At 34.1% G+C, this 14,819-nt stretch overlaps 1 protein-coding gene across 12 annotated transcripts in view; it reads right to left on the reverse strand.

The window, feature by feature from the left end:
* NCOA1 (nuclear receptor coactivator 1) overlaps positions 1–14,819 on the reverse strand; it is a 261,261-nt gene that overhangs the window by 115,001 nt on the left and 131,441 nt on the right. For all 12 annotated transcript variants that reach the window (XR_014254217.1, XM_082427427.1, XM_082427418.1 and 9 more), the window contains one exon: positions 8,092–8,248. The gene's annotated coding sequence lies outside the window, so the exon portion shown is untranslated. The remainder of the gene's footprint in view (positions 1–8,091; positions 8,249–14,819) is intronic.

The following is a 14,819-nucleotide window of genomic DNA, read 5'->3' on the forward strand; positions in this document are numbered from 1 at the left end:
ACTATATTTCACAGTACGATAGAGACACAAAAATATGTTGCATTTATACAACTGTAAACATAAGCAATACAATCTCACAGTTCGGATAATTTTGAGCAACAAATAAATCTGGATTTCAAATGAGATTCCCCAGACTATGCTAAGTCAGACTACTGGCTGGAGACTGACATCTGCTAAATTTATCTGAAATTCTGGGGTTGAGGAGACATCAGACAACAATTCAACAGCAATTCAATATCTGGCTTACCAAAATAAGAGCCAATAGTAAGAAGCTATGAGAAAGTCACCAACAATTTGCTGATGATATGATTCTGGTATTACCTGCTTTCTATTTACAAAACACAATAAAGAAACAGTGGAATGCAAAACCTCTGATGAGTGAAAACTTTTACAGCTGTTCTATTTGTGGAATGGCTTTATATTTGGCAGTAAGGGAACTTAAACAAGGTTCATTAAGAAAAGAAATGTTGGTTTCAGGAAGCCAATTTACATATCACCTTTTAAAAAAAGAGGTTAGGTTTCTAAGTAGAAGTATGCTGTTGATTTAAAAAGAGTTGCTAAGTTATACACAATCTCATGCACTCTCTAGAGAGCAGTTTTTGGAACTAGAAACCACACCTACCTCTATTCAAATGGACCAGACTAAACCAAACAGGTTGGGCTGAAGAAATAGGTCAGTGCTTTATATTTCAGTTGAATTATAGATTTCTACATAAGAAATTTGTCACTCACCTCCCAGATTTAGCTGAGGACTGCATCATTTGAAAAATAAGTAACAATTAGTTAATAAACAGCTCTAATAATATACTTGAAAATGCTAGCAAGCAATTAGCACAGAGAAGCACAGACATGAGAGGGACACTCTGAGAGTTAAACCTCCCCAAGTTGATAATATCACACAGGAAAAATCGTGACAAATAAAGAGCTCCTGCACTGGGTAACTGCCATAAAGAATGTTTCCCAAACTGGAGTCCTCAGACACCTAGGGTTCTCTAAAAAAAGTTTTCAATTTTGTCTTTTCACTTCAGTGACAACTGAATTCTTTCTCATGTGATAAGAAAGGATGGGGACTTTAGGATTTCTATTGCCCTTTTTATGGTTAAATAATTTCCCATTGTTTGGATATACCACATTTTGCTTATGTATTCATCAAATGATGGCCACTTAGGTTTTCCATTACTGGGGCTATTTAACAACAATGCTGCTATGAACATTTATGTGCACATTTTTGTGTGAACTTGTTTTCAGTTCTCTTGGGTACGAAACTACTAGGTCATATTGTAACTCTAAATTTTTGAGGAACTGCCAAACTGTCTTCCACAGTGGCTGTACCATCTTAAATTCTCACCATCAAATGTACAAGTGTTTCAATTTTTCCACATCCTCTCCCAAAATTGGTATTTTCTGGTTTTTTAACTTTACTTTGATTATAGCCACCCTAGTGGGTGTGAAATGGTATCTCGTTGTGGTTTTGATTTACATTTCCCTAATTACTAATGACTTTGAGCATCTTTTCATGTCCTTTTTGGCCATTTGTATATCTCTGGAGAAATGCCTATTCTGGTCCTTTGCCCATTTTTAAACTGGGTTGTCTTTTTATTGGTAAGTCATAAAGAGTTCTTTATATTCATGTCTAGATCCTTATCAGATATATGATTTGCAAATATTTTCTCCCATTCTGTGGATTATCTTTTCACTTTCTTTATTGTAACTTCTGATGAACAAGAGTTTTTAATTTTGATGAAATCCAACTTATCTACTATTTCTTCTTTGTTTAGTAAGTACAACATCTGGGCTTCCTAAGACAGTTTCTACTGACTGCTATTTTTCCTGTGTATGGGCCATACTTTTTTTGTTTCTTTGTATGCCTCTAATTTTTTGGTTAAAAAACATATTTTAAAGCTAATGACTGAACAAGGATTTCCTTAAACATCTGGAAACAAAAATTCTCTCTGAACCCACAAAGCAGGAACCAAAACTCAGATCGTGGTTATCCCTGGCCCAGAGAAAAGTCCCTGCCACATAAGCCTCTGCCATAAACATGCCCATATCTTAACTGCTATGGCCAGGAATAAAAAGCAAAGGCAAAGAAACAGATTCAAAACAATAAGTTCTTAAAAATAGACGTCATTTTATCTTATTTCATTGATTCTATAAAATGAGATTTTTTAAAGTGCTTTTTGTAAAAGAAAATCCTGTGCAAACTCTTTTAAATTTATTACACTAATAATAAAGACATTATCAAGGACTTGGCAACTTAACTGCTAAAAGTATATAATATTTGAAACAATGTATTTAATAAATTTATGTTTACTACTAAAAGTTTATTCTACAGATCAAGAGACAATGCTTCCTTTTTCTGCATTATTTTTTTCCAAATGGAAAGAATAACTTGGAAAAAGGGTTAAAAAGTATTCTATGTTTTCTATTAGCAAATATATAGGAAGAAGAAGAAAACCAAATAAGTTTTAAACCCCAAAGTTTAAATTCCTCATATTGACTTTATTTAAAATTTAATTTTTTAAGATAAGAAATACACATATATGCATTTGCCTTGTTAAAATACTCCAATTTAGGAAAAACAGTCAGCATATGAAACATGTTTATGGCAGCTATTGTATTAAGACAGTTTGGCAAAAATATCCTTAACATTGCCTTGTAAATCTACAAAGCTAGATGATTCCAGTTATTTTAAAATGACGTTGGGTAATTGTAGATATACTGTACATGTCTTCCAAAAATCAGTTCTACATTGTTCTAACGTAAAAAATATGTTGGTATTAAAAAAAAGATTAAAATCAGTCTTCCTGACTATAGCTATCTTTAACTATAAACAACAAAATAAGTATTTGATATTTACTTGCATGTGCACAGGAGAACAGTTTATAGTAATCTAGTAAAAAGGTAACAGCCTTAAAAAAGAAAATGATGGTCATAGAGACAAAAATTAAGTGACAAAAATGTCAATCTCTGTCTTTTTCCACGAACTTCACCCTCTTTCACAGATTCAGATACTAATGAGCAGAAAAACAGCTAAAGCGGGGGCCAGACGAGACTGAAGATCAACATTAGACATAGATAATCCACAGATGATTATCCAAAACCAAATAACCACATTTACTATATAAATAGTAAATTTATATTATTTTATTACTCCAATATCTAAAATAAAGAATTAAGCCCCTGATCAGAAGTGGTTCAATTTCTCTCGAACATTTCAGAAACTCACTCTAAAAAAGTTAAATGTACATATATAAACCAACAAAAGAAAAAAAAATCATATTGAAATTTGATCTCTAAAGTTATAAGGTGGCAGTAATACCAAAATAATAGAGCTGCATGGGTCAAAATAATCTGCCAAAATAACGGAGTTGTATTTTGAGGGCATTAGAAAATGATCGAGTCAAGTTAAACCTTCAGTTAATTTCAGGATCATCTCCCCAGCAGGAGAGGAAGGCGCAGAAATTAAATCACAATACAACTCTAGCTACAATCTTCATTGCCCACATTTATAGAAAGGAGATGCATTTTTAAAAGCCCAGCTTTAAACCTAAGTCATCTTAGTTGATTCATTTATATTTGGTAAAAACTTTATTGATACCCATTGAAAAAATGAAAAAAAAAAAAATCCCCAAGCATCTCAGGTGAATAGCTGGTTAAACAACATCAGTATCTCCTCAATAAAACACTAATTTATCTAGCTATATCCCTTCCAGTGTAGTACCCAACTAAAGACTAACTCTAAACAAGTGAAACTTAAATTTCACTTTCCAGTGTTCTCAATAAAATAATTACTATGAAAATCATGCTTATAAATTTTAAACTGGAGACTCAGACTTATAAAATTTCAGAAGAGGGATCCTAACAATTGTCATCTCATACAGTGCTTCTCAACTTTTTGACTATAGACTACTTAGCACATACAAAATGCCTATCCTGCCTATTTCCACTTTTACAGTATAAAGTTAGTAGTAAAAAAGAATTTGAGAGGAACAAAATAATAAAAAGGTTCACAGAAAAACGTAGGCCCATTAATATGTATTCAATTAAAGGATATGACAATGTAATAATATATATTGAGTGTTTATGTATCTCACATATATGAACTCATTGATTCCTCACAACTGCCCTATGAAGTGTGTATTATTATTATCTCCACTTTACAGAATCACTGACTGAGTTCAATGGTTTTATCTCACTAATAGAGAACCTATGGGCTGATGATGACAACAATGATGATGACTAACACTTTTATAGGATTTACTATGTGCCATTCGAAGCATCTAACATAGTATTTCCTTATAAATCTTACTAATGCATTTACTCATAAGATATGAGGTATGTAGTATTATAATCCATTTTAGAGATGAGGAAACCAAGGCACAGAGAGGTTACTTAATCTGCCCAACATCATAAGTAGCAGAGGTAGAAATCAAATGACCAATTCTTAGGTAATTTGGTTCCAGAATCTGGCTATGTTTTAACTTATATAACTAACCTATATAACCTAACCTTACATACTGATAAGTAGGAAAGTCAACAATAGATTCTAAATTTTGCTTTTACCTCTACACTAAAATGCTTCTTCATTAGGAAAGTCTTCAGAAAAGCTGACATTAAGTTATACCACATCTAAAAATCCTGGGTGGTTATTTACAAAGTTCTCAAACACACGAAAAGAGAATCTTTCTAATTCTTCACCCAAACATCACATAGAAATAAATAAAATTAATCATATACCTAATCCTGACTTATCTTCTATGGTCATTACAAATAAAACCAATTATTTCTTATAAGATGTGATTCACCTTAAAACGTAAATGTACTATTCCTTCAAAATCTAAAGTTCTGCCTTTAATTTGTCCAAAAGTTTATAAATCTTGGATTCTAAGATTATATGTATACATATGCACACATACATAAAATTCCTTTCAATAACATCTAAATCATCTTTAGGGATCTACCTTCTGGAATTTTGGGATCCTACCATGTTTTAACAGACTTTCTCCTGAAAAAAATCTTCATGGGCTTCGTTCTACCAGGTAAGATTCTCAGTAACAAAACCATGAATCTCCAAAGTCCCATATCATAATCTCTTTAGAAAGGAACATAGACGGAGACAGACAAGCTCAAAATGAGTGCCACTGTACAAAACAGCTGGCCTATACTTTTTCGAAATGTCAATATCATGGAAGACAAAGAAAAGCTGTAAACTATTCCAGGTTAAAGGAACCAAATAGATGTGACAATTATGCAATGTATGATTCTCGATTAGACAACTGATTAAATTGTAATATAGACCATATATTAGATAATAATAATGAAAATGTTAAGTTTCCTGAATTTGATTATTATATTGTGGTTAAGTAGGAGATATTAGGAGTAAAAGATCATAAATGTCTACGACTTACTCTCAACTGTGATTCATCATCATCATAATGGTGATGGAGGAGGAGGGGCAAGAGAAGTAGCAGTAAATACATACAGAGAGAGAAAGCAAATGTAACAAAATGTTTACAACTGGTGAAACTGGGCAATGGGCACATAGGTGTGCAATCTACAAATCTTGCAGCTATTTGGTATGTTTAAAGTTGGTTTGAATAAATGTTAAGGAGAAATATAAAAGGTAAAAACTTTCATTGTGACATGAAGAAAACATGACTTTCTCAGAGTCACTCACTGAACAATGAGTTAAAGAAAAAGACACCCAGCCCAGAGTTCAATCACTAGATACTAATCTATTTTCTCTCCCTTTCTCTTTCATAAAGTCCAGGTATGAACATTTCTGTCTAAAAACTCTTAAAGAGAGGACTCTCCTACATGACTAAAATTTCTCTTAATTATAATACATCCTACTCTGCAAAACTTTTTTCTTAATAATCAGAATGCTTATTAACTTATTTCTCTCTCCTTATTGAGAATCAACAGTCTGATTTCAAACAACAGAAACCTTAAGTTAATAAATACAATGTATCACCAGTTAATAAAAGCCATAAATCTGGAGCGTGTTCGTTCCGGAAACCAATGAGATTTTAAAGAGAGAGGTAGTAGGATCAAATGAGTATCTTCTCAAATCATGCTGCACCACCAGTCCTTGCTTTAAAGTTCTCTGCCAATTCAGTCTTGCCTCCGTCTCCCAAATTCATTATTTATTCCAAACATAGGCATTGGTTGTCAGCCAACCAAATTTAATTGCCTTTAACTTCTATGATTGCTAAACCCCACCCTCCAGGGTGACAACTGTCTCCTCCTTTAAAAGTGGGTGGGTGGGCTTCCCTGGTTACACAGCGGTTAAGAACCCGCCTGCCAATGCAGGGGACACGGGTTCGAGCCCTGGCCCAGGAAGATCCCACATGCCATGGAGCAACTAAGCCCGTGTGCCACAACTACTAAGCCTGCGCTCTAGAGCCTGCAAGCCACAGCTACTGAGCCCACGTGCCACAGCTACTGAAGCCTGCGCATCTAGAGCCCGTGCTCCGCAACAGAGAAGCCACCGCAATGAGAAGCCCACACAGCGCAATGAAGAGTAGCCCCCGCTTGCCGCAACTAGAGAAAGCCCACACGCAGCAACGAAGACCCAACACAGCCATAAATAAATAAACAAATAAACAAACAAATAAATAAATTTATTTTTTTTAAAAAGTGGGTGGGTGTGCAATGAGTCAGAGATGGGAGTGGTTTACTGGGATACTAATATTGTTCTACTTCTTAACCTGGATGGCATTTACACAAATACATTCAGTACATGATAACTCAAGAGTTATACCCTTAGGGCTTCCCTGGTGGCACAGTGGTTAAGAATCTGCTTTCCAATGCAGCAGACACAGGTTCAAGCCTTGGTCCGGGAAGATCCCACATGCTGCGGAGCAACTAAGCCCGTGTGCCACAACTACTGAGCCTGTGCTCTAGAGCCTGCGAGCCACAGCTACTGAGCCCTTGTGCCACAACTACTGAAGCCCACATACCTAGAGCCAGCGCTCCACAACAAGAGAAGAAGCCACTGCGATGAGAAGCACGTGCACCATAACAAAGAGTAGTCCCCGCTCCCCGCAACTACAGAAAGCCCGCACGCAGCAACGAAGACCCAATGCAGCCAAAAATAAAATTAATTAATTAAAAGAGTTATACCCTTAAAATTTATGATTTTTATTTATATATGTTATAATTCAATTAAAACTTCCTGCTGGAAGTCTTCCCCTTACTTGGTTCACCAGTTTCTGATTACTCTTCAACTTTCTAGTCTCGGCTTGGTGCATGTTTATTTTTCTCACTATAGGCTGCTATGACCATTGTCATGTTCATGGATACACTAGTTCTATTCCTTCAGTTAGCTCACAAACTCTTAGAAAATAACAATGTAAAACTGCTCAAATGTACAGAATGGACGCTAGATGTAAATAGATTTAATGACTGGATTATAATAGAAATGGAGATATGGGGATATATGTATATGTATAGCTGCATCACTTTGTTATAAAGCAGAAACTAACACACCATTGTAAAGCAATTATACTCCAACAAAGATGTTAAAAAAAAAAAAAAAGAAATGTATAGACCAAATCTGGGGATGGTTCAGTATAGTTTTTCCCCTGCCATTTAAAAAAAATTTTTTATTGGAGTATAGTTGATTTACAATGTTGTGTTAGTTTTAGGTGTACAGCAAAGTGAATCAGTTACACATATACATATATCCATTCTTTTTTTTTTTTTTTAGATTCTTTTCCCATATAGGCCATTACAGAGTATCAAGTAGAGTTCCCTGTGCAATACAGCAGGTTCTTATTAGTTATCTATTTTATATATAGTAGTGTGTGCTGCCATTTTTAATTCAGTAAGGACTTGAGCATTTCATAGTTAGATACTGATCTGAACCAGTATTAATTTCAATGTGCATTACAGTGGTTTACAAAGTATAATCTATAACTTTTCTAACATCTTAATTTAGGAATGCCAGCACATATTTTAGAATAACCTTGAAGCTTCCCAGATCAAAGACATATTTCCATAAAAAATAAGAGTCAACAAGTAATCATTCTCACACTATACTTTTGCAGAAACAAAGCTCTTTAAAAACAGAGCTACAATTCCTACCTGGGAGACTTCTTTGTTCATAGTGAGTCCTCAGAACATATATGGTCAAATCTGGTGCTCCAGAGGGTAGCTTCCAATGGAATGGGGGAAAGGTATTTTCCAGAGATGGCTCGAGTCTCTTCACTCTTACCTCTTTTAAGGTCAATTATGCAAACAACTAAAACAAAGGAGAAGAAAAAAATAAAAGCAGAAGGGAGGTTAGATTGTCATTTTATTCTCTAAGAAATAATAAAGGTCAGAAATGCTCGGTTAAAAAAAAGAAAATACAACTTTTCAGGCCAAATGGAAAAACACTTCCAAAAGACGATGGATGAAGATCTGATTTTACAACTGAAGTCTTTCTGGTACCTGGATATATATTCTTATTTAAGACTGCTGCTTGAGTAATACATAATTGCATTCTGCCCTTAATCTCCTGATTTTTCCTGGCTGCAATTGTATGTTTACCTTTCTTTTTACCTATAAATTCTGATTTTTAATGTTTTCAGTTTGCATTTAATTCCTTCTTTCATTTCTGTAATACTTCTATGTATTAAAGTTACTACGATACTTAACTTTCAAATTTTTTATTGAAAAAGTTTACAAAAATTTTATATTCCTAATACCTAAAAATAAAATTCATTGAGCTCTGGTTCCAGTAAAGATGAACTATCTTGTATTGGACTAACTTGCCCACAGATAACGATGATTAACTCTGGACAAAATAAAAATTACTCAAAGACACTGAAAAGTGACTAAAAGCAGGCAGAAACATAGGGAATTTGATCACTGAAAGAAAGGAATCATACTGAATAAGATCTATACTTATAAGACTTTCCCTTAAGAGAACTCTTCCCAGTATACCCCTTAAGTACTACTGGGAGGCTAGACCTAAGGGAGAAAACCACTGTCTCACTGGCTTTAGGCATTAGAGAATGTAGTTCAGAGCTGACAGAATGCTAGATAATAGGAGGAGAAAATCATGGTAGGAAGGGCAGTACAGTAAGGGGGTGGGGGACCTTAATTCTGTATGCAAATTTTCCTCAAATCCTTGGTTGATCCAAGTACCCCTATAAAACCATACCACAGATGAGACTCCCTTTTGCTGTTTATAATCATACACTCCTCACTCCCTTTTTCTTAACTCCTAGCAACTACTTATCTGCCCTCTATTTTTATAATTTTGTCACTTTGAGAATATTACAAAGATTGAATCAAATAGTATGGAAACATTTTGTATTGGCTTTTTTCACTCAGTATAATGCCCTTGAGATCCATCCAACATGTTGCATATACAAATAGTTTGTTGCTTTTTATTGCTCCATGGTTTGAAGGTACCACAGTTTCTTTTTCCCCATTCCCTGTTGAAGTACATTTGGGTTGTTTTCAATTTGGGGCTATTATGAATAAAGCTGCTATAAATATTTGTGTACAGGTTTCTGTGTGAATATAAGTTTCATTTCTCTAGGATATACACCCAGAAATGGGGACTTCCCTGGTGGTCCAGTGGTAAAGAACCTGCCTTCCTATTCAGGGGACACGGATTTGATCCTTGGTCAGGGAACTAAGATCCCACATGCTGAGGGGCAACTAAGCCCGTACACTGCAACTACTGAGCCTGCGCACTCTGGAGTGCCCGAGTGCCACAACTAGAAAGCCTGCGTGCCACAACTAAGACCCAATGCAACCAAATAAATAAGTAAATAAACAAACAGACACCCATAAATGCAACTAGGCTGTACAGTAAGTGTATATTTACCAGCCAGTAATTTAGTTGTCTACTAGAACAAAAATCAATACTCTTCAGAAAAAGATAATCCACAATATTATCTACAATACCCAGTATACAATAAAAAATTACTAAACATGCAAAGAAGCTAGAAACTGTAACTCAAGATCAGGAAAAAAAAGGGGCGTCAATAGAAACCATAAGATGATTAGTTGAAATTAACTGATAATGATGTTAAAGCAGCTATTATGAGCATGTTCAGGATGTTATAATAAGTGAACAGATGAGAAATACTTGTAGCAAATGGAAACTATAAAATAGAAGTAAATGAAAATTCAAGAACTACTTCAACATGGAAATTTTAAAATTCACTGGACAAGCTTAATAGAAGATTTGAGATGGCACAAAAACAAGTCGGTGAACCTGAAGTCAAAACAATACCCAATATGAAGACTGGACAACTGAAAAAAATTAAAATCAAAAGTTGACTTTTTGAAAAGATAAAAAAATTATTAACACTTGAGCAAGAATGATCAAGAAAAATGAAAGACAACACAAATTACCAATGTCAGAAATGGACAGCTATCACTTCATGTCCTACAAATATAATGTTCTAAACCACATAATGCAAATCAACTCAGTAACTGCAATGAAGTGAAAAATTCCTTGAAAAATACAAATTATTAAAACCACAAAAACGAACAGAATGTTATCTACTAAAGAAATTAATTTGTAATTAAAACAAAACAATACTCCAGGCCTAGATGGCTTCACTGGTGGGTTCTATGAAACATTTAAAGAAGTAATAATAACAATTGTGCACACTTCCCAGAAAATAAAAGGCAGATACACCCCAACTGTTTTACTAGGCCAATTGTTTTACTAGGCCAGCAAAACCCTAATACCAAACTTGCCAAAGATATTACTAGAAAAGAAAATCAGTTTCATGAATATAGACACAAAATTGCAAATTAAATCCAGCAATATATAAGGATGATATGCCATTAACAGAATAAAAAGCATATAAATATCTCAATAGGTACAGAAAAACATCTGACAAAATTCAGCACCCATTCATGATAAAATTCTCAGCAAGCTAAAAATTAAAGGTAACTCCTTCAATCTGATAAAGAGGATCAATGAAAAACCTACAGCTAGTATTCTGTACAATGGTGAAATATTGGGAGTTCTCCTAATATTGGGAACAAGGCAAGAATGTTCACTCTAACCACTTCTCTTCATTATTGTAATAGATGTACTGGAGGTCCTAATCAGTGCAATAAGTCAAGAAAAACAAATAGAAGGAAGCTTAGAAAGGAAGAACTAAAATTGTCTTTATTCAATTAAAATATTTTGTACATAATTCTAAGGAATCTGAAAAATGATTACTAGAATCAATAAGTGATTTGACAAAGCTGTAAGACACAAGGTGAGTATACAAAAATCAATTGTGTTTCTATATAACCACAGTAAACAATTGGAAGTGCAAAACAATTTATAATAGCATCAAAAAACATAAAATACTTAGGAATTAATTTAACAAAATATAGGTAAGACCTATACACTTAACATTATAAAACATTTCTGAAATTAAAAAAGACTAAAAAAAAAGAGTGACTGAATATTTTCGTGGGTTCACTGAGACTCAATAGCATTAAGATGTAAATTCTCCCCCAAATTAATTCATATACTCAAAAATAAAATTAGTGGTTTACTTTTTACATATCTAGTGCATTTTACAATCAATGAATACAAATCTATTTTTATTTTATTTTATAATATATTTATAATGTGGGTTTTCTGATGCTTGTTTTAGGCTTTTGCTTTTTAAATAAAGACTATGTTTTCTCTACATCATGATTCCCCCCAATGCTGAATTCCGCATTAAAGTGGCATGTCTATCTAATGTTAGAAAATTGGATGATCCTATGACCTGGATCCAAAAGTGCTTACCTATTACAGTCCCTCTAAATTAAACAGAGTGCTTTTTGTATTTTCAAGATTTTCTTTCCCTTTTTCCTTGATTTAAATCCACAATTCAAAAACTCAAAAAAACTTGGACTAGCTCTTCATAATGACATAGTTTAAACTATTAAAGAAAGGAATTTATAGTTAGGTTAGCCCAACTTACATTATATTTAGTTGGGTTGTTCTCACTGTGTATATCTAGTTTATTTGCATTTGTAATCAACTTAAGTCCCTAAAACATTTCTTGGGTGATAAGATTCCTCCTAATTACTCCTTTGTGTTCTTTCATCTGTGAAGCACTGTATCTTTGAATTTTTTCCTAGGTAAATTTGCTTAAGAATTGGTAAGTAGTAACTGACTATGGCAAAGATGGCATAGTTCATTTAGTCAACCACAAACCCAGGTTCTGTCATTTTCTGACTTTCAAGGAAGAGCACTCCTCAAAAATCATTTGTGTAGTTAAGGCTACAGGTATAATCTTTGTGAAGCGATGCCACTCTCTTCTATAAAACCTAAGAGTTTTTACAGGTACTTTTTCAAAGTCAGGCAGTAACTGAAGCCAGATGGATCCTGCTAATGATTTAGGGTCCTGATGATTCAAGGCCAAACGGGAATACAGGAATGATGCTGAGGGGGAGGCTGAGCACAGTCACCCAGGGACTGCATGAAGACAGAAAAGCACAAGATAAATCCATACTCTAAAAAGATATGTAGACAATGAGAAGTGAAAAATATGGAAATCAAGAGACAGGTGATACACAGAGAACCAAAGAAGACAGGAGGAATATGAAGAAATAGGGAGAAAAAGAGCAGTGCTGATGATCTGATGTTTGGCATTATGAGATCAGTAAGCTCACTATTCTTAAAATATATCTCCTAGTATTTATTATGTATTATCTGTGCTATCCAGAGCTCAGTATTTTAAGTCTTTTCTCACACCCCCTCACCTCCAGGAACCCAAAGCAGGAGACCTGATATGGATGGTACAAACTCCTAAGAGACCCTCATGCCTGGAGGTTTCCCATTACTCGTTCCAATTCTCTCCTCATGGGTAAGGCCTTTCTGTCTTCATTTTCTGCTTCCAGTTCTGGCACAAATGCTGGCTAATGCAGCACCTCAATTCCTTTAATTTAATTTATTAAATTATTCAGTTTATTAACCTCTTATAGTCAATCTGATTTAAGAATCAGACGAGGAAGCAAGGTGAAAGAAGAGTACCTACAGCACTTAACACATAGAAAGAGTGAAAAAAGGAAATCTATAAAACATTCCTCCTTTGTTATTTTGGAGTTAGGCAGAGGTACAGGGCCAGAATTTTTAAATATATAGAGAAACAGAACAAAGGAGTATCTATGGATCTGCTACCCAATAAGTAACAACAGTAAACATTTTTGATATATTTATTTTCTTTTTAAAGAAATGAAGTATTACCAATAAATCAAAAGGCCAGACACTCACATAAAGCCCACTCTTTTCACTCCCCCGCCTTTTGATAGAGATAACCATCATCATGAATTTAGTATATATCCTCTGGTCAATTTTTTTATATCCATCCATAAACAATGTACACTGATGTTTTATGCTTTAAAATATACATGTTTAAACTGTACATATTCTGCATTTTGTTGATTTCATGCATTATATTGTTTTGGAGCTCTATCCCTGCTGACGTGTGTGTGTGTTTCATTCATATGTACATGTGAATATACCACATCTCAGCCCAGTCATTCATGTATTTAAGTTGTCTAAATTTTCATTATTACAAATAATGCCTCAATGAGTGTTCTTGGACATGGCTTCTCTTTCATATTTTCAAATGCACATGTACAAGAATTTCTAATAGTAATATCCAGAAGTGGAATTTCTGAGTTGTAGTATTTGCATACCTTCTGCTCTACTCACCATTTGTCAAATTGATTGCCCAAATGATTGTTTCACATTCCCACTAGTAGTGTGTAAGAGAACCATTTTCACCCATATTCTTTCCAACACTTGATATTGTCAGACTTTATTTTTTAACCAGTCTAACAGATGAAAATGGGATCTCGTTTCAATTTGCATTTCCCTGAATATTATAGAGACTGAGCATCACAGCTGGCTATTTGGATATCCTATTATTTCAACTGGTGTTAGTTTCTTTTCATCCATTATACTAGGTACTCAACAGGTACTCTGTCTCAGTTCTGGGAAATTTTCTTGGATTATACTATTTATTCTTTTCTTTCCCTTCATTTATTCTGTTCTCTCTTTGGAACTCCTAATAATAGGAAGTTGACCCTTCTGGACCCTTCTTTTTATTTTCTTTTATAATCTGTTTATCATTTCTTTGCCTCTTTGCTTTACTTTGTAAAAAATTTTCCTCAACTCATTACCCAAACCTCTATTGAGTTTTTTTTTCTGCTATATATTCTTAATTTATAAGAATTCTTCATTCTCTGAATGTTCTTTCTGAAATACCCTATTTCTGCTTTACAGATGTAGCATCCCAACTTTCTGCAGCTGTTTTATACACACACATATGATATGTATGTATGTGTATATATGGTATATGCATATATGTATATCTATATACAGCTGGATGTGTACATATATGTATGTGTGCATATACATAAAATTTTCTCGGCTGCATAGTCTATTTTCTCCAAGTTGTTTGTATTTTCTATTTGTTTATTTTCATTCCTGCTAGTCATAGTAGATGCTTTCCTTAGGTGCCTGATGGTATTTAGTTGTTTGGATATAAAAAGTTTACTGAAAGCTCTAGTCATGTACATGGGGCTACTTACTGTGACATTCACTACAGGGCAATCTGGCCAGGCCCTCTGTTAGGGCACAAATACTGATATGAGAAACCTGGTTGCCATTATCTACCACTTATTTACTTATTTGTTCAATACCTGTATACATATAAAGTAGTTTCAGAATTGTTAACCTGTACCCCTGTAAGAAACAATTTTACCAACTAGAGTACAGTTCCTTTTTGCCTTTAGGTTTTTCTTCTTGGGATGGTCAGATTCTTCACAGAAGATTCTTCCTGTTTCCTGCCTGGAGGATA

Source organism: Balaenoptera physalus, assembly GCF_965194825.1.
Source record: "Balaenoptera physalus genome assembly, chromosome: 15".
Taxonomy (NCBI): domain Eukaryota; kingdom Metazoa; phylum Chordata; class Mammalia; order Artiodactyla; family Balaenopteridae; genus Balaenoptera; species Balaenoptera physalus.